General features: G+C 39.8%; 1 long non-coding RNA gene across 1 annotated transcript in view; it reads right to left on the bottom strand.

Annotated features, from left to right (window-relative positions):
- LOC138991441 (uncharacterized) overlaps nt 1-21,836 on the bottom strand; it is a 38,366-nt gene that overhangs the window by 7,879 nt on the left and 8,651 nt on the right. The window contains exon 3 of the long non-coding RNA XR_011467385.1: nt 1,329-1,647. This is a non-coding gene — a long non-coding RNA (uncharacterized lncRNA). The remainder of the gene's footprint in view (nt 1-1,328; nt 1,648-21,836) is intronic.

Consider the following 21,836-nt stretch of genomic DNA (forward strand, 5'->3'; position numbering starts at 1 on the left):
ACTGCAGCCCAACATGTTCCTCCATCCATGGGATTTTCCAGGCAAAAGTACTGGAGTGGGGTGCCATTGCCTTCTCCATTTAATGAAGGGCAAATTGGATGGAAAGCAGAGTAAGTTTCTTAAGAATTATCATCCCTAAAGTGACAAGACAGAGTATTTTCACTCTGATCATCATTATGGTCTCTGCTGCAGGGAAGGCTGCAGTGCATCCTGGTGAGAACTCACCAGCTCCCGCACATGCTCACTGTATCATCCTGGCTAAGTTTCTTTTAACATCTCTATGCCTCACTCTCCTTGTCTGTCAGCAAGAAAAATACCAGAGATGCGATTTTTATATGAGTAAACGTTACGGGTTAAATGTTTGTGTTATTGATATATTGGACCCCATTCCCCCTAAGTGAATGTCTTAGGGTATGGGGCTGTTGGGAGGTGATTAGGGTTAGGTGAGGTCTTGAGGATGAAGCTCTCAGGAATGGCATCAGTGCCTTTCTGTTAGGACAGACGAAGAGAGTTGAATTCTTCACTTTCTGCCGTGGGAGGTTAGGAGGAGTCCATCTGTGATCTGGAAGAGGGTCCTCACACAACTCAACCACACTGGCTCTCTGACTGCGGTTTATAAGGCACACAGCTATGCACTTTGTTACAGCGAGCCAGAACTTAACTAAGACAAATGTTTTAGTGTCCTGAATGTGCTCAGGACAGCGCTTGGCACAGAAGGACTGTGCACTGAGTGTGAGATTTTAGCAGCTTTGTTGTTGTTGTTTTTTTCTTAGTAGCTAAGTTGTGTCTGACTCCTTCTGCGATCTCACGGACTGTAGCCCACCAAGTTCCTCTGTCCAGGAAATTCTCCAGGCAAGAATACTGGAATGGGTAGCCATTCCCTTCTTCAGGGGATCTTCCCAGCCAGGGCTCGAACCAGAGTCTCCTGCACTGGCAGATGGATTCTTTACCACCGAGCCACCAGGAAAGTCCATTAATAACTTTTTATCAATAGCAGCTTTACTTCACTGGGAAAAGTACAGAATTTGCCTTTCATTTCCACTTGTCTAGTCATACCATTTTCCTGGAATCAAGTGAGATAAGATGAGCTTTTGTTGTGGCTCCATTTTGCTCAAATCATCTCCTCTGCTGGCCACACCCTCTCTAGCCTCAAGGGCCCCCCTCCCCTCTACTTCCCTGTGAGGCTGTTACCTCACTTTTCCAAAGACCACTTCAAACACACCTCCTCTGTGTCATTCTCACTATTGCTTATTGCAAGGTTGTGTTAATTTCTGTGTTGCTGTAACAAATTGCTAGGAAGTTGGTGGCTTAAGACAACAGAAATTTACCTTCTCACAGTTCTGCAGGCCAGAAGTTCAAAATCAAGGTGTCAGGAAAACTGTGCTCCTTCCAGAAGCTCCAGGGAGAACAAGTCCCTGGTTCAAGAGCTTCTGGTGGTCCTGGTGTTCTGAGGGTCATAGCAGCATGTCTCGAGTCTTCAAGACCAGTATCTTCAAGTCTCTCTCTGTTGGTCATCACATTAGCTCTCTCTTCCTCTGTGTAATCTCCCTCTGGTTCTCACTTGTGATGGTTGAAGACCCACTCAGTTCAAGATAATCTCCCCAAATCGAGATTGTTGGCTTAATCACTTCTGCAAGGCCCTTCTTCCTGGTAAGGCAAGGTTTACACATTCCATTGATCAGTATCTGGTATTTTTATTTTGGGTGGCCATTTTTTGGACTACTGCACAGTGATCCCTTCTTTGAATATGCAAATGTGTTGATATTTTTCTAATAGCACTAATATCATTAAGAAATAATTATATGTCTCACATGTGTAGTTACCTGTTGCCTTGTTTTTGATGTATTCTAAATCTGCTTTTATTATATTCAAGTGCTAGGCCTTAGGTTTGCCAAACCAAGAAGACCAGATTCTTACATGCAAAGAGCTTGTAGCCTAGTTGGAGAGATGGACAAGTGAAGAAATAATTGCAAACAAATGTGAGGGTGCTAAATACGCAGAAAAATCAGAGAGCGGCAGTCCCCTGGGGTCATGTACCTGTTCAGAGCACGTGGGCCTAAAATTGCTTCGAATATAGAGGTTATATCCAATTCATATATTTCTGAACACTAATTACTAGAATCTTGATTGAGGACTTTCAATATTACTAACCTGAAATGTGCACGATATGTAATTAAAAACCTTTTAGTGACTGTGACCCTAATTCTTTGAGGTATTATGCAGAATAAAGGCCTCTACACTGTCTCCTTTTCTTTAAAAACATAATTCCATTTGACTACAATTTCTTGTTCTTTGCTAAGATGATAGGGAAGCATCTTATATCTTGGTCTATTGACTTATTTATCTCCCTCCATTTTGAAATAATTGCATCCTCAAAGGAAAGTAGGATTGTCTTACAATCTTTGCTCAACCTTCTGAACTAACCCTTAAGCTAATATCTAAGTGGCATGAAAGAGCTTTGATCTCTTCATTCTGATCCTCTGGTGATTGGCCCTCTGATGTGGAGGAATAAGTGTAGTTGCTCCTCTCATGATCCACCTTTTAGGATTTTTTTCCTCCAAGGGCCTCAAGGACATTGACTTTAGGTCAGAAGTGTTGCAGAGTTATGAAAGTTACAGTCTGGTTACAACTACATGTTCACTTATGACAATTTTTTCTTCCAATAATTTATTCCCACCTGTGTAAACAACAAGGATGATCTTTTTATTTGTGTGGTTTAGTCTTAATAGAATTATTACATCCTGATTTTCATTACATTTTATAATACTTCTACTCCCTTCACTCAAAAGCATCTTCTGTTCTGTGTGTCTCCCTGATAAAAAATTCTCACTTTAGCCTAGATAACCATAACTACAGTAAACTGGCTTGTTTGAACATACAGAAAAATTTTCTATGACATTTAGTAAAGAGAGTAAAGAAGACTTTATTCAAGAGGGGCTCCTGAACTAGACAGCAGGCTCAGCTTCTGAATAAATAAAAGTAGGAATTCATAGCCAGGAAACAGGGTGAGGGGTAATGAGCAGAAAATCACTAAAAGGAAGCAGGAAATTCTGGGGGGATGAACCAGCCTGAAAGGATTCCTGCTGAAGGTGGGTTAGAGTAATCAGCTGTCCAAGGTGGGGATGAGGAATTTGATCTGACATGTAGGGTGGTCAGATATCAACAGTGGATGATTCTGGCTGAACTGACCTAGTGGGATCCTTGCTAAAATTGGACCCTACAAGGATGGAGACAGGAGCCCCAGGGAGACTTTGGGTGAGCAGACATCTCAGAGGGGTAAGATGAGAATTTGATCCAAAAGACATTGTCTTTTCTGAACATTCATGAGGACATTAAAAATATATGAGAAAATCTTTCACCATCCCATCCTGGAAGGTAACTTATGCCTGCAGATACTATGTGTTTCATGCACTGCAGCCAGCAGTTATTGCCATTCTTGAGTTAGATATAAGGACACTGAGGTTCATATTTGTAATTTATAAATATATGACATCATTAGGGCTTCCCCAGTGGCTCAACAGTAAAGAATCCACCTGCAATGCTGGAGATGCAGGAGACATGGGTTCAATGTCTGGGTGGGGAAGATTCCCTGGAGGAGGGCATGGCAACCCACTCCAGTATTTCTGCCTGAAGAATCCCATGGACAGAGCAGCCTAGTGGGCTACAGTCCACAGGGTCATGAAGAGTTGGACACGATAGAAGTGACTGAGTACAGCATGTGACATCATTACTTTCTGGTAAATATATGTAAAGTAACATTTAAGTGAAACAACAACAACAAAAAAGAACACTGGGGCTCAGAAAAGCTAGGTAGACTTTCCAAGACCCAACAGCTAGGCAGTGCTGAAATGAACTAGTTTAGGATGACCTGGGATCACAGTGCATAATTACAATGGAGAAACTGGGAGTTGGAGAAGGTAACCACATGGAGCAGGTCATCTGCTGTGATGGAAGGGACCTGGGGCTACAGTGGTCTGGCTCCACCCTCTTCCTGCCCCCAGCTTCCTACAACAACTTCCACTGGCCTAATCCATCAGGAAGGTAGGGGACAAAGGAGCTTTTCGATGCAGTCCACATGGGACATGGCCCAGAGTGGAGAAGAGGGAGCTGATATAGGGGAGCAAACAGGAGTTATCCATTTGAGGGGTGACAAAGTTAGGGTAACCTGTGTTCTGGGTTCAGTGTTTGTATGTTAAAGCCCTCATATCCAGTAGCTCAGGATGTGGCCATATTGGGAGACAGATGTTTAAAGAGGCAAAGTACTTTTAAGAATGTGGCGATTAGGTTGGACCTAATCTAATTTGACTGGTATCCTCAGAAGAACTTTGAACACAGATAAGAATAGAGGGATTATGACATGAAGATTCAGGGGGAAGATAGCCATTTGCACACTGTGGAGAGAGGCCTGGAGCAGGTCTTTCCCTGATGGCCCAAGGTAGGAGCCAACTGCGATGCCTCAATCTCAGACTCCAGGCTGTGATAAAGGGAAGTTATTCTGTTTACTTCACTCAGGCTGTGGTACTTTGCTGTATCAGTCCTCAGTTCAGTTCAATTCAGTTCAGTCACTCAGTCACGTCCAACTCTTTGCGACCCCATGATTCACAGCACGCCAGGCCTCCCTGTCCATCACCAACTCCCAGAGTTCACACAGACTCATGTTCATCAAGTCAGTGATGCCATCAAGCCATCTCATCCTCTGCCATCCCCTTCTGCTCTTGCCCCCAATCCCTCCCAGCATCAGAGTCTGTTCCAATGAGTCAACTATTTGCATGAGGTGGCCAAAGTACTGGAGTTTCAGCTTTAGCATCATTCCTTCCAAAGAAATCCCAGGGCTGATCTCCTTCAGAATGGACTGGTTGGATCTCCTTGCAGTCCAAGGGACTCTCAAGAGTCTTCTCCAACACCACAGTTCAAAAGCATCAATTCTTTGGCACTCAGCCTTCTTCACAGTCCAACTCTCACATCCATACATGACCACTGGAAAAACCATAGCCTTGACTAGACAGACCTTTGTTGACAAAGTAATGTCTCTGCTTTTGAATATGCTGTCCAGGTTGGCCATAACTTTCCTTCCAAGGAGTAAGCGTCTTTTAACTTCATGGCTGCAGTCACCATCTGCAGTGATTTTGGAGCCCCCCAAAATAAAGTCTGACACTGTTTCTACTGTTTCCCCATCTATTTCCCATGAAGTGATGGGACCGGATGCCATGATCTTCATTTTCTAAATGTTGAGTTTTAAGCCAACTTTTTCACTCTCCTCTTTCACTTTCACCAAGAGGCTTTTTAGTTCCTCTTCACTTTCTGCCATAAGGGTGGTGTCATCTGCATATCTGAGGTTATTGATATTTCTCCTGGCAATCTTGATTCCAGCTTGTGCTTCTTCCAGCCCAGCGTTTCTCATAATGTACTCTGCATAGAAGTTAAATAAGCAGGGTGATAATATACAGCCTTGATATACTCCTTTTCCTATTTGGAACCAGTCTGTTGTTCCATGTCCAGTTCTAACTATTGCTTCCTGACCTGCATATAGGTTTCTCAAGAGGCAGGTCAGGTGGTCTGGTATTCCCATCTCTTTCAGAATTTTCCACAGTTTATTGTGATCCACACAGTCAGTCAACAACACAAGAGAAGACTCTACACATGGACATCACCAGATGGTCAACACCGAAATCAGATTGATTATATTCTTTGCAGCCAAAGATGGAGAAGCTCTATACAGTCAGCAAAAACAAGACCAGGAGTTAACTGTGGCTCAGATTGTGAACTCCTTATTGCCAAATTCAGACTTAAATTGAAGAAAGTAGGGAAAACCACTAGACCACTCAGGTATGACCTAAATCAAATCCCTTATGATAACACAGTGGAAGTGAGAAATAGATTTAAGGGACTAGATCTGATAGATAGAGTGCCTGATGAACTGTGGATGGAGGTTCATGACATTGTACAGGAGACAGGGATCAAGACCATCCCCATGGAAAAGAAATGCAAAAAAAGCAAAATGGCTGTTTGGGGAGGCCTTACAAATAGCTGTGAAAAGAAGAGAAGTGAAAAGCAAAGGAGAAAAGGAAAGATATAAGCATCTGAATGCAGAGTTCCAAAGAATAGCAAGAAGAGATTAGAAAGCCTTTTTCAGCGATCAATGCAAAGAAATAGAGGAAAACAACAGAATGGGAAAGACTAGAGAGCTCTTCAAGGAAATTAGAGATACCAAGGGAACATTTCATGCAAAGATGGGCTCGATAAAGGACAGAAATGGTATGGACCTAACAGAAGCAGAAGATATTAAGAAGAGATGGCAAGAATACACAGAAGAACTGTACAAAAAAGATCTTCATGGCCCAGATAATCACGATGATGTGGTCACTCACCTAGAGCCAGACATCCTGGAATATGAAGTCAAGTGGGCCTTAGAAAGCATCCCTACGAACAAAGCTAGTGGAGGTGATGGAATTCCAGTTGAGCCCTTTCAAATCCTGAAAGAGGATGCTGTGAAAGTGCTGCACTCAATATGGCAGCAAATTTGGAAAACTCAGCAGTGGCCACAGGACTGGAAAAGGTCAGTTTTCATTCCAATCCTAAAGAAAGGCAAATGCCAATGAATGCTCAAACTACTGCACAATTGCACTCATCTCACACGCCAGTAAAGTAATGCTCAAAATTCTCCAAGTCAGGCTTCAGCAATACATGAACTGTGAACTTCCAGATGTACATGCTGGTTTTAGAAAAGGCAGAGGAACCAGAGATCAAATTGCCAACATCCGCTGGATCATCAAAAAAGCAAGAGAGTTCCCGAAAAACACCTATTTCTGCTTTATTGACTATGCCAATCAGAATGGCCACCATTAAAAAAATCTACAAACAGTAAATGCTGGGGAGGATGTGGAGAAATGGGAACCTTCTTTCACAGTTGGTGGGAATATAAATTGATACAGGTGCTATGGAGAATAGAAAGGATATTCCTTAAAAAAATAGGACTAGAACTACCATATGACACAGCAATCCTACTACTGGGCATATACCCTGAGAAAACCATAATTGAAAAAGACACATGTACCCCAAGTTTCATAGCAGCACTATTTACAATAGCTAGGACATGGAAGCAACTTAGATGTCCACAAATAGATAAATGGTTAAAGAAGATGTGGTACATATATACAATGGAATACTGCGTGTGTGCTAAGTTGCTTCAGTTGTGTTTGACTCTTTATCATCCTTATGGATTGTAGCCTGCTATGCTCCTCTGTCCATGGGATTCTCCAGGTAAGAATAATGGAGTGGGTTGCTATGCCCTCCTCTAGGGGATCTTCCCAACTCAGGGTCTGAACCTTCTCTTCTTATGTCTCCTGCATTGGCAAGCAGGTTCTTTATTGCTTGTCCCACCTGGGAAATCCACAATGGAATATTACTCTGCCATAAAAAAGAACAAATCTGAGTCAGTTCTACTGAAGTGGATGAACCTAGAGCCTATACAAGCTGAAGTAACCTATACAGAGTGAAGTAAGTCAGAAAAACAAATAATGTATATTAATGCATATATATGGAATCTAGAAAACTGTTATTGATGAACCTATTTGCAGGGAAGGATGGAGACTCAGATGTACAGAATTGACCTGTGGATGCAGTGGGGAAGGAGAGAGGGGGATGAGTGGAGAAAGCAGCATCGGCATATATACACTACCATATGTAAAATAGATAGCTTGTGAGAAGTTGCTGTATAACACAGAGAGCCCAGCCTAACACTCTGCGATGCTCTAGAGGGGTGGGAGTGGGGAAAGGAAGGGAGACTCAACAGGGAGGTGATATATGTTTAACTATGGCTGATTTCCATTGTGGTACATCAGAAATCAACACAACATTGTAACGCAATTTTCCCCAATTAAAAGTAACTTAAAAAAATAAGTGAAAGTTGCCCAGTCATGTCCACCCATTTGCGACCCTATGGACTATACAGTCAGTAGAATTCTTCAGTCCAGAACACTGGAGTGGGTAGCCTTTCCCTTCTCTAGGGGATCTTCCCAACCCAGGGATTGAACCCAGGTCTCCTGCATTGCAGGTGGGTTCTTTACCAGCTGAGCCACAAGGGAAGCCTAAAATTAAGAATTAAAAAAAAAAAAAAAAAAAAGGAAAGAAAAAGAAAAATGCTAAATCCCTTAACTTGGGATATCTGTGTTTTTTTTTTAATTTACAATAATTTTTTGATATTCAGACTACCTGCCTTTTGTTGCAAAACTTCTATATAACCTGGCTCCTCCCCTCCCCTCCTCAGAGCAGTTCTCTCAGGGTTGCTTGAGGTGCTGTCTCCTGGACTTGAAGTCTCAAACATTCCCATTGAATAAAATGTAACCCTCAACTTTAAGATTGTGAGTATTTTTAAGTCCACATCTCTTTGCCTTCAAACAACGATTTATTAGCTCTAGAAACACCACTGTCATCACTCTCCTCTTCTGTCTCTCACCATGCTTATTGATAGTCCTTAGTGAAAGCTCTAATCAGCTTTTGTATGCACCTCCTACAGGTAAAGGTAAACTTTCAAAGGCAAGTGGTCTATTCAAATATGTTACTATAATTAATTTCTTCCACCATGAACTGGCCACCTGAACCATAGTTTATTAAACACTAAATAGTTCAACACAATATAATTGAATATTTTTAATATAGGAATAATAAAAATGATGTATCCCTCTTACTGGCAAATCCTTGGTTTAATAAACATAAAGACAAAGGAGAGCACAATTTTGAGAGCTTGTATCTAGCATTTAATATTTTGTTTATATGAATGAACTTCTTTATAAATTTGTCTTTCCTTGAAGTTCAGCTCCATATTTAGAGTTAAGGAAGTAAACTGAGATAGGTGTTATGACTGGAAACTAGATGACTTACAATTTTACTATTTAGAAATGCTCTCTGTTCTAAACTAATTTTTAATATGATGCTTTATGAAGATGAAAATAAGAGTGGTACTCAGGTAGATATGCCCCAAAGCAGAGCTGTGTAAACATTTCCCTGATGTTGGCTCTGGGAGCATTGACTTTATTCTAAACATTCAAGTTTGGCGTTACTGAGGATGGCTGGAAAGGCTAGAAGTTCTCAGAATGTGGTTTCAGATTTCACTTCTCATTTATCTCAAAGTGAAACCAAACATTGCAGAACATGCTCTCACAAATAGACCTTTTAACATTTTGAATTAAAAACGTGCAACCTGAGGCTAGAAACTGGTTTTGAAATACTTGTCCCAGAAAAATCAATTGCTTATTTTCAGTTAAAATCTAGAAACAGTTTAAAGTGGAAAAGTTTAAGCTCCATTACAAGAATCAGAGTTTTCTTTGTAATTAATTGTCAATCTTTACTGTTACATTAATGAAATCATTTCCCTAAAGTATAAGGAAGTATAAAGACTTCTATCTATGGATGCCAAGAATAGACCTGTATGGTCCAAAATAAAAAATAAATACAATTATCATTTAATGCATCAGTCCCTTTCAAACTTGTCATTTTCATTTGTGGTATCAAAGATAGAATACTCATAGTTTTTTTTTTTTTTTTTTTTTAATCTACCTATATAACAATCACAATGTAATCAGCCTGGTAATTCAGAAATTGCTATCAATGTTACAATAGCTTTTTCAACATTTAATCATGCTTTTGAACTTTACACAGGTGACTTCAAATTGTTTTAAAAATTAAAACCTTTTTTTGTTTGTTTGTTTGTTTAAAAGAAAAATTCAGGAAGCAAATGGTAGACATACAATACAAATGACCTTTTGGGAAGTTTTAGCTCAAATGGAGAAATAGTAAAATGACTGCTGGTTGGTGGAGAAAGTGGGATCAAAATAAGATTTTACTTTTTTTTTTTTTTGAAGATGAGAGAAGTAATACGTGCTTGTATGCTCTTGGAAATACTTCAATAGAGGGAGAAAATTTGGGGAAGCAGAAAATAGCAGGAAGATTGCTGGTGAATAAACTTAGTACACACATGGAGGAATGAAATTTAGATAAAAACACTGGTAGTTCAGTGAAGGCAAAGCTTATAGGACAGTGCTGGTGAGTGGAAGATATGAAAAGGGACTCTGGAGATTCTTTTCTGATGGCTTCGGTTTTGTCAGTAACAGAGAATGAAGGTTCCGGACTGGGAGTGATGAAGAAGGAAGTGTGGGAAGTCTGAAGAAAGGAAGTAGGGAGGGTCCTTAAGGGAGCAGCAGAGGGAATACCTCCAGCTTACTCTCCCGTGGGGTCCATGGGCACATGATTTCCTGTTTTCCATCAACCACATTCAAATGCTTTGCTGTAGGTGTGTAATGGGTGGAGAGTTGGATTAACTGCTGTTGTGATTTGCCAAGTGAGAGAAAGAGAGCTGAGGATGATTTCATGGGAGTGATTAATGACAGTGGAATTTAAGCTGAATAAGGAGCTTTAAAAAGGAAATGAAGAAGATGAAAGTTAGTGAAAAAAGGTAGGATCATGGGATTAGACATTGCAGCAGGTTTTTAAATCAGAGAACTACTGAGAATGTGCGGGAAGAAAAGGAAAGGAGATGGTGGTAAAAAGAGTTGAGTGAGGGGAACAGAGATCACAGGAGGGCTGTGTTTATTAGTGTTGACAAGGCCAGGGTGGTTGAGAAATGTGGAAGAGGAGAGCTACAGAAGAGAGAAGTTTAGGAATTGGGAGCCCAGGGACTTGGAAGAATCTATGTGTAAGTTGATAACCAAGAACTCAGACAAGATACAGAATCAGGAGCAAATATTGGAGATACGTGGGCTTGAGAAACCATTTCTACAGATGACAGCCTCAGTGAGGAATGAGATTTAAAAGTGCAGGATTGTCCACAGAAGGGAGGAGGTTTGATCTGAAAGCCACATCAGGAACAAGTAGAACACCTGTTCCAGTTCCAAGAAGATGATGGTTAGGGGGCTGCAACGGGTAAACAAAACACAAGCCATCATGCTTGGAGAGGGCTGTAAGGACATGGTTTCTCAAGGGATAACACTGAAGAGCAAAAATAAAGTTATGATCTTTAATGAAACTGTTAACTCATTAATTTTGACAAGGTTCATAGCATGTAGCACAGTGCATTGTGCCTAGTAGGAAGTCTTTGTTGAATGTTTTATCTTTGTCTTTAATTTTTGTCATTTTTATCCCTATGCATCTTATGTCTCGGTGTGTTCCTCCTAGGGTTTATGCTCCCTGGGATCCTCTGGGATCCTTCCTGGACTTAGTTAGCTATTTTTTCCCCCCATGTTAGGGAAGTTTTCAGCTATTATCTCTTCAAATATTTTCTCAGGTCCTTTTTCTTGCTCTTCTCCTTCTGGGAGCCCTATAATGTGAATGTTGGTGCATTTAATGTTATCCCAGAAGTCTCTTAGGCTGTCTTCATTTCCTTTCATTCTTTTTTCTATACTCTATGTTGAGGCAGTGATTTCCACCATTCTGTCCTCCAGGTTATTTATCTGTTCGTCCACCTCAGTTATTCTGCTATTGATTCATTCTAGTGTATTATTCCTCTCTGTTTGTTTGTTTTTTAGTTCTTCAGGGTCTTTGGTAAACATTTTTTGCATTCCTCCATTGTTTTCCTGAGATCCTGAATCATCTTCACCGCTATTATTCTGAGTTCTTTTTCTGGAATATTGCCTATCTCCACTTCATTTAGATGTTTCTCCATGACTTTAGGAACCTGGAATGTTAGGTCCATGAATCAAGGCAAATTGGAAGTGGTAAAACAGGAGATGGAAAGAGTGACATTTTAAGAATGTTGACATTTTAGGAATCAGCGAACTAAAATGGGCTGGAATGGGTGAATTTAACTCAGATGACCATTATATCCACTACTGTGGGCAAGAATTCCTTAGAAGAAATGGAGTAGCCATCATAGTCAGTAAAAGAGTCCGAAATGCAGTACTTGGATGCAGTCTCAAAAACCACAGAATGATCTCTGTTCGTTTCCAAGGCAAACCATTCAATATCACGGTAATCCAAGTCTATGCCCCAACCAGTAACGCTGGAAGTTGAACGGTTCTGTGAAGACCTACAAGACCTTTTAGAAATAACACCCAAAAAAGATGTCCTTTTCATTATAGGGGACTGGACTGCAAAAGTAGGAAGTCAAGAAACACCTGGAGTAACAGGCAAATTTGGCCTTGGAGTACAGAATGAAGCAGGGCAAAGGCTAATAGAGTTTTGCCAAGAGAACGCACTGGTCATAGCAAACACCCTCTTCCAACAACACAAGAGAAGACTGTACACATGGACATCACCAGATGGTCAACACCGAAATCAGATTGATTATATTCTTTGCAGCCAAAGATGGAGAAGCTCTATACAGTCAGCAAAAATAAGACCGGGAGTTGACTGTGGCTCAGACCATGAACTCCTTATTGCCAAATTCAGACTTAAATTGAAGAAAGTAGGGAAAACCATTAGACCATTCATGTATGACCTAAATCAAATCCCTTATGATAACACAGTGGAGGTGAGAAATAGATTTAAGGGACTAGATCTGATAGACAGAGTGTCTGATGAACTATGCACGGAGGTTCATGACATTGTTCAGGAGACAGGGATCAAGACCATCCCCAAGAAAAACATGCAAAATGGCTGTCTGAGGAGGCCTTACAAATAGCTGTGAAAAGAAGAGAAGCCAAAAACAAAGGAGAAAAGGAAAGATATACCCATTTGAATGAGAGTTCCAAAGAATAGCAAGGAGAGATTAAAAAGCCTTCCTCAGTGATCAGTGAAAAGAAACAGAGGAAAATAATAGAATGGGAAAGACTAGGGATCTCTTCAAGAAAATTAGAGATACCAAGGGAACATTTCATGCAAAGATGGGCTCAATAAAGGACAGAAATGGTATGGACCTAACAAAAGAAGAAGATAATAAGGAGAGGTGGCAAGAATACACAGAAGAACTGTACAAAAAAGATCTTTACAACCCAGATAATCACAATGGTGTGATCATTCACCTAGAGCCAGACATCCTGCAATGTGAAGTCAAGTGGGCCTTAGGAAGCATCACTATGAACATAGCTAGTGTAAGTGATGGAATTCAAGTTGAGCTCTTTCAAATCCTGAAAGATGATGCTGTGAAAGTGCTGCACTCAGTATGCCAGCAAATTTGGAAAACTCAGCAGTGGTCACAGGACTGGAAAAGGTCAGTTTTCATTCCAATCCCAAAGAAAGGCAATGCCAAAGAATGCTCAAACTACCACACAATTGTTCTCATCTCACACGCTAGTGAAGTGATGTTCAAAATTCTCCAAGCCAGGTTTCAGCAATACGTGAACCATGAACTTCCAGATGTTCAAGCTGGTTTTAGAAAAGGCAGAGGAACCAGAGATCAAATTGCCAACATTCCCTAGATCATTGAAAAAGCAAGAGAGTTCCAGAAAAACATCAATTTCTGCTTTATTGACTATGCCAAAGCCTTTGACTGTGTGGATCACAGTAAACTGTGGAAAATTCTGAAAGAGATGGGAATACCAGACCACCTGATTTGCCTCTTGAGAAACCTGTATGCAGGTCAGGAAGCAACAGTTAGAAGTGTACATGGAACAACAGACTGATTGCAAACAGAAAAAGAAGTACATCAAGGCTGTATATTGTCACTCTGTTTATTTAACTTATATGCAGAGTACATCATGAGAAACGCTGGGCTGGAAGAAGCACAAGCTGGAATCAAGATTGCCAGGAGAAATATCAATAACCTCAGATATGCAGATGACACCACCTTTATGGCAGAAAGTGAAGAAGATCTAAAGAGCCTCTTGATGAAGTGAAAGAGGAGAGTGAAAAGGTTGGCTTAAAGCTCAACATTCAGAAAACTAAGATCATGGCATCTGGTCCTGTCACTTCATGGCAAATAGATGAGGAAAAAGTGGAAACAGTGGCTGACTTTATTTTTCTGGGTTCCAAAATCAATGCAGATGGTGACTGTAGCCATGAAATTAAAAGATGCTTACTCCTTGGAAGGAAAGTTATGACCAACCTAGATATATTAAAAAGCAGAGACATTACTTTGTCAACAAAGGTCCATCTCGTGAAGGCTATGGTTTTTCCAGTGGTCATGTATGGATGTGAGAGTTAGACTATAAAGAAAGCTGAGCACCGAAGAACTGATGGTTTTGAACGGTGGTGTTGGAGAAGACTCTTGATATTCCCTTGGACTGCAAGGAGATCCAACCAGTCCATCCTAAAGGAAATCAGTCCTGGGTGTTCACTGGAAGGGCTGATGTGAAGCTGAAACTCCAATCCTTTTGCCACCTGATGCGAAGAGCTAACTCATTTGAAAAGACCCTGATGCTGGGAAAGATTGAGAGCAGGAGGAAAAGGGGACAACAGAGGATGAGATGGTTGGATAGCATCACTGAATCAATGGACATGGGTTTGGGTGGACTCTGGGGTTTGGTGATGGACAGGGAGGCCTGGTTTGCTGCGGTTCATGGGGTCGCCAAGAGTTGGACACGACTGAGTGACTGAACTGAACTGAACAGAGGGATCAGAGTGTCCAACTTATTGTTCCCATACAAATTGCTAAGCTATTTTAAATAGCTTTTTAAAATATTTTCAATAGGAACAGATGTGTCACTTAGAAAGAGAATTTTACTATTAATCAGTTTGCCTTTATAATCTATTTTCTACAGTAGATTTGCATGCAAACATCATACCAGGAAACCCTAGAAGATACTAAAGCTAATTAATTGCCAAGTCTTTGGGCAGGTGATATCTGTCTAAGCTTAGAAGTGACAGTGATCACAAAAGAAAAGGACAGATTGGACTCTTTAAAAATGGAAAAATTTTGTCTGTCATAAATTATGCCATAAACCCATAATCAAACATATCCTAAAGCAAAATGAAAACAAAAGAACTAAATAGACATTTCTCCAAAGAAGACATACAGATGGCTGACAAACACATGAAAAGATGCTTAACATCACTCATTATCAGAGAAATGCAAATCAAAACCACTATGAGGTACCATTTCACACCAGTCAGAATGGCTGCGATCCAAAAGTCTACAAATAATAAATGCTGGAGAGGGTGTGGAGAAAAGGGAACCCTCTTACACTGTTGGTGGGAATGCAAACTAGTACAGCCACTATGGAGAACAGTGTGGAGATTCCTTAAAAACCTGGAAATAGAACTGCCTTATGATCCAGCAATCCCACTGCTGGGCATACACACTGAAGAAACCAGAAGGGAAAGAGACACATGTACCCCAATGTTCATCGCAGCACTGTTTATAGTAGCCAGGACACGGAAGCAACCTAGATGTCCATCAGCAGATGAATGGATAAGACAGCTGTGGTACATATACACAATGGAGTATTACTCAGCCATTAAAAAGAATACATTTGAATGAGTTCTAATGAGGTGGATGAAACTGGAGCCTATTATACAGAGTGAAGTAAGCCAGAAGGAAAAATACCAATACAGTATACTAACGCATATATATGGAATTTAGAAAGATGGTAACAATAACCCTGTGTATGAGACAGCAAAAGAGACACTGATGTATAAAACAGTCTTATGAACTCTGTGGGAGAGGGAGAGGGTGGGAAGATTTGGGAGAATGGCATTGAAACATGTAAAATATCATGTATGAAAAGAGATGCCAGTCCAGGTTTGATGCACAATACTGGATGCTTGGGGCTAGTGCACTGGGACGACCCAGAGGGATGGTATGGGGAGGGAGGAAGGAGGAGGGTTCAGGATGGGGAACACATGTATACCTGTGGTGGATTCATTTTGATATTTGGCAAAACTAATACAATTATGTAAAGTTTAAAAATAAAATTAAAAAAAAAGAATGATAAAAATCATACAATGAATAGTTAATTTACTCAAAATATAAAAATAGAGAAGAAAAAATTTAAGTATGAACAATCATGTTTGAACATTCATTAACGATACATAAAACTATTAAAGAAACATTATTTGCTAGTACCATACTAGTCAAAAAAGACATACAAATTAAAGCATAAATGTGGGAGCATTTTCACCAATTAAATTAGCCAGGCATATCAATAAAAAAATAACCAATGCTAATCATTAGTGATAGCTATATTTTCATACCAAGGGAACATTTCATGCAAAGATGGGCTCGATAAAGGACAGAAATGGTATGGACCTAACAGAAGCAGAAGCTATTAAGAAGAGATGGCAGGAATACAAAGAAGAACTGTACAAAAAAGATCTTCACGACCCAGATAATCACGATGGTGTAATCACTGACCTAGAGCCAGACATCCTGGAATGTGAAGTCAAGTGGGCCTTAGAAAGCATCCCTACGAACAAAGCTAGTGGAGGTGAGGGAATTCCAGTTGAGCTCTTTCAAATCCTGAAAGAGGATGCTGTGAAAGTGCTGCACTCAATATGGCAGCACATTTGGAAAACTCAGCAGTGGCCACAGGACTGGAAAAGGTCAGTTTTCATTCCAATCCCAAAGAAAGGCAATGCCAAAGAATGCTCAAACTACCACAGTTGCACTCATCTCACACACTAGTGAAGTAATGCTCAAAATTCTCCAAGCCAGGCTTCAGCAATACGTGAACCGTGAACTTCCTGATGTTCAAGCGGGTTTTAGAAAAGGCAGAGGAACCAGAGATCAAATTGCCAACATCCGTGGATCATGGAAAAGGCAAGAGAGTTCCAGAAAAACATCTATTTCTGCCTTATTGACTATGCCAAAGCCTTTGACTGTGTGGATCACAATAAACTGTGGAAAATTCTGAAAGAGATGGGAATACAAGACCACCTGATTTGCCTCTTGAGAAATTTGTATGCAGGTCAGGAAGCAACAGTTAGAACTGGACATGGAACAACAGACTGTTTCCAAATAGGAAAAGGAGTACGTCAAGGCTGTATATTGTCACCCTGCTTATTTAACTTCTATGCAGAGTACATCATGAGAAACACTGGACTGGGAGAAACACTGGACTGGAAAAACACAAGCTGGAATCAAGATTTCTGGGAGAAATATCAATAACCTCAGATATGCAGATGACACCACCTTTATGGCAGAAAGTGAAGAGGAACTAAAAAGCCTCTTGATGAAAGTGAAAGTGGAGAATGAAAAAGTTGGCTTAAAGCTCAACATTCAGAAAACGAAGATCATGGCATCCGGTCCCATCACTTCATGGGAAATAGATGGGGAAACAGTGTCAGACTTTATTTTTCTGGGCTCCAAAACCACTGCAGATGGCAACTGCAGCCATGAAATTAAAAGACACTTACTCCTTGGAAGGAAAGTTATGACCAACCTAGATAGCATATTCAAAAGCAGAGACATTACTTTCCCAACAAAGATCCGTCTTGTCAAGGCTATGGTTTTTCCTGTGGTCATGTATGGATGTGAGAGTTGGACTGTGAAGAAGGCTGAGTGCCAAAGAATTGATGCTTTTGAACTGTGGTGTTGGAGAAGACTCTTGAGAGTCCCTTGGACTGCAAGGAGATCCAACCAGTCCATTCTGAAGGAGATCAGCCCTGGGATTTCTTTGGAAGGACTGATGCTAAAGCTGAAACTCCAGTACTTTGGCCACCTCATGCGAAGAGTTGACTCACTGGAAAAGACTCTAATGCTGGGAGGGATTGGGAGCAGGAGGAGAAGGGGACGACAAAGAATGAGATGGCTGGATGGCATCACTGACTCGATGGACGTGAGTCTGAGTGAACTCCGGGAGTTGGTGATGGACAGGGAGGCCTGGCGTGCTGTGATTCATGGGTTTGCAAAGAGTCGGACACGACTGAGCGACTGAACTGAACTGAACTGAACTGAGTTGGTATAGCACTGCTTAGAAATCAACATTATAATATTAACAGCAATAAAAAAGACATACTTGACATAGCCATATCATTTCTGGAAATCTTTTCTAGGAAAGTAATTACAAATAAGGAAAGTTAGGTCCACAAAATGCTCATTTTGCATCCTTGACCTACTGTAAAGTGTACATGTGCGCATGCACTTATGTGTATGTGTATGTATATGTGTGCCTGTGTGCACAAAAAAGACAGTGTATAATAGAAAAAGAAGAGGGATAAATGAAAGGTATTCAAAAGACAAATTTGCTCTTTACCTAATGGGCTAAATTAGGTAAAATATGTATTCTATGAAAAAATCTATATGATTTGTTATATTTAAGTGGAAATAAGGAACGATAATTTAAGTGTTTTGCCAGAATACAAAATAATATATTAAAATTGGAAATCCCAAATGTCAGATTCCTTATTTGGATAATTATGTAAATTATGATAAAGCACAGAATAGAAATGTAACTTTTAAGTATTATAAGTAACATATTTGTGAATGAAATATGAAAAAATTGATAAGATAAAAGGCTTATATGGATAGTATAGTGAGTATATATTTTGTAGAATCAGAACCAATGGAATCAAGGGATTAATAAGTTTTATATTTTTTATTTATTTTAAAAATTAATTAATTAAACATATATATATTTTTTCTGTGCTGGGTCTTCACTGCTGCATGTGGGCTTTCTCAGACGGTCGGCTGTCAGTCTGTGGCGCACGGGCTGCCACTGCAGTGGCCTCTCTTATTGCAGAGCATGGTCTTCCACAGTTGTGGCATGCGGGCTCCGTGGTGGTGGCGTGGGCCTAGCTGCCCTGCAGCATGTGGGATCTTTTTGGACCAGGGATGTAACAGGTGTCCCCTGCATTGCAAGGCGGATTCTTAATCATTGGACCACCAGTTGAGAAACACTAATCAGATTTTCAAGTGGTATAAGAAGGCAGAGGCTGTCAGTATTCTTTTTAAGTGTTTGTATATTAAGGACTAAAAAATGTGACCAAATCCAGATTTGGTAAAACAGATTAGAATGAAAGATATATAAAGCTCCATTGGTTGGAGTGTGGTGAAACTAGGACTCTTCTGCTGGTAACAGTAACTTTGGGGGCAATCTGCCAAAACTGTATTAAAATCTACATACTCTTCAATGTAACAAGTTCAGTTTTAGAAGTTCATTCTAGTGTTATATGCCAACCAATGTGTAGAATTTATATATAAGGATACTGTTTTTTGGTGCATTGTAAATAGTTTAATTTCAAAATCTGGTGCATCTATTACCTTAAATATTTTACATTATTTTAAAAATTCATAGAACCGTAGAGAATAGTGTATCCATGTGTATGTTGGTGGGTTTTATTTTTTCATTTTATAGCTTTATTGAAAACAGTTCATGCACCATGCACGTGTGCTCAGTCCATAAATCCACTTATTTAAAGTTCACAGCTCTGAACGTTCTGGTATATTTACACAGTTGTTCATCCATCACCATGGTCTAATTTTAGAACATTTCCAGCACTCACCTAAAACATCCTGTACACATTAACTGTCTTTCCCCAGGCCCCCAACATCCCTCCCCCAGGCCAGAGCCCAAGCAATCACCAAATTCTATCTCTGTGGATTCACCTATTCTGATTATTTCATATAATTGAAATCATAGACTACATGGCCCTTTATCACTGGCTCCTTTCATTGAGCATAATATTTGTAAGATTTATTCATGCTCTAGCATGTATCATGACTTCATTCTTTTTTATTGATACATAGTATTCATTATATGCGCTTCCCTGGTGGCTCAGACAGTAAAGAATCCACCTGCAATGCAGGATACATGGGTTGGATCCCTGGGTTGGGAAGATCCGAGGGCGTGGTAACCCACTCCAGTATTCTTGCCTGGAGAATCCCTATGGACAGAGGACCCTGGATGGCTACAGTCAATGGGATCACAAAGAGCTGGATACGACTAAGTGAGTAAGCACAGCACAGCACATTCATTATACAGATATACTGTATTCTGTTTATTAGTTTTGCTGAATTTTAGCATGTGGTGATAGTCATTCAGTCATGTCCGACTCTTTGCACCCCGATGGACTGTAGCCTGCCAGGCTCCTTTGTTCATGGTATTCTCCAGGCAAGAATACTGGAGTGGGTTGCCATTTCCTTCTCCGTTTAGCATGTAACAGCATACATAATAGGTTGTTTTCTGCTAATTTAAATAAGATCATTTTTATCTATCCTACTTACATGTGAAAAGAGCATATTTTAGAAAAATGCTTTAAAATAAACAGTTCCCAGAATTTTCTAAAGCTGTGAGCTTTTATGAAATCAATGAGAATAATTCATGATGACTGGGAAGAAGAAAAACTAAGGGATATGTTGGTAAGAAAAAGAAACAAAGAAATTATTTGCTCTTATATTCTGTGAAATTTTCCTTTAAATTAATTCTGGGGTTTATTGTGTTAGAAGTTTACATTTTAATGAAACTAGGGAGCTTTCCTGTCTCCATTATTTCTTTAAGATAACAAAGGAAAAATTGAACATAAATGACATTTTCCTAATAATCCCTAAATGTCTTGGGACACATTTTAATTTCCTTCACTGTGGCTAACGAGTTAATTTCTAGTCTCCTCCCCAGCTTACTTTTTAGAAGAGAGTTTTATGAACAGTGTAAAAGTCAAATTATAGTGGAGCTTATGTGCAAAATGTAAGGAACATTCATTTCAAAAGGAATCATGTACTTGAATATATTCCTCTTTCAAGTCTCATTTAATTTTGGTAATCTAGTGAATAAATCTAGAGTATACCATATTATCGACAACTAATTTTTAGTTGGAAACAATATACTGCATTGTACTTATATTTAGGTAGTAGTATCTGAAGTTCTGTACCCAGTGGGGAGAGTTTTTCCCACATCACCAAGCAATCCTCTGACACCAGTCCCACAGGACTCCCCCCATCCCTCTTCAGATGCCAATCACAAGCCCAGGTTGTCACATGTGCTTCTGACTAGCTGGCTATAGACTGGAGATTTGATTTACTAAAGCAGCTCACAGAACTCAGAGAAACATTTTACTTTCAAAATGACTGATTTCCTATTTAAAAAAAAAATATGACTCAGGAACAGCTGGATGGAAGAGAGAGATGCACAGGGCAGGTGTGGGGGAAAGGTGTGGAGTGTCTTGGTCCCTCTTCTAGCATACTACCCTTCCCAAATCAGCATGTGCTCACCTACCTCACACTTTTTGGGTTTTAAGAAGACTTTATTACAAAGGGAAATTGATTAAGTTATTGTCCATTAGCAATCAATTCAATCTGTAGCTCCTCTCCCACCCCTGAAGTCAGGGGATGGGGCTGCAAGTTTCCATTCTCTGATCATATGGTTGGTGTTCTTGGTAACCAGCCCCCATCCATAGGTGAGGTCCAAACCACCCCACTAACAAAGCAGGACACTTTTGTCAATTTCACCTCTTAGTAAAAATTCCAATGGTTTTAGGTGTTCTGTTTCAGAATCAAAAAGACAGTATATTTCTTAGTATAAATGACATTACTACAGTACTTCATTTTAAAGTACTTCATTTAAAAGTCTCTCATAATAGTTCTACTACGTCTACTTTTCAATGAGAATATATCAGAGCAATACCAAGACATGTAAAAATCATTCTATAAATTAATTCATAATTAGAGTATTAATCTATCATAGGTTAATAAATAAGATAAAAGAGAAACAAATAATTATGAAAGATAAAGGAAACAATGCGGATGAATAATTTGTAGTCAAAAGTGTCCAGAACCACAAAACACTTACTTTTAAAAAATTTTGAAACATCATCATCAACAACAACAAAACTATCAGGTCATGGACCATGTTTATAGACTTGCTCAGTATTTGCCAGTTCTCAAATGCTGTGTCTAATGTGGTAGAATTTATATTATTCTTCCTTTATGACACACACTACTTCATATGCATTGGAAAATCTCTTCATATGGCTTCCTCTTCCTATTATATATGTCTATGACCAACCTAGACAGAATATTAAAAAGCAGAGAC

This window comes from Bos mutus, chromosome 17, assembly GCF_027580195.1.
Source record: "Bos mutus isolate GX-2022 chromosome 17, NWIPB_WYAK_1.1, whole genome shotgun sequence".
NCBI classification, from domain to species: domain Eukaryota; kingdom Metazoa; phylum Chordata; class Mammalia; order Artiodactyla; family Bovidae; genus Bos; species Bos mutus.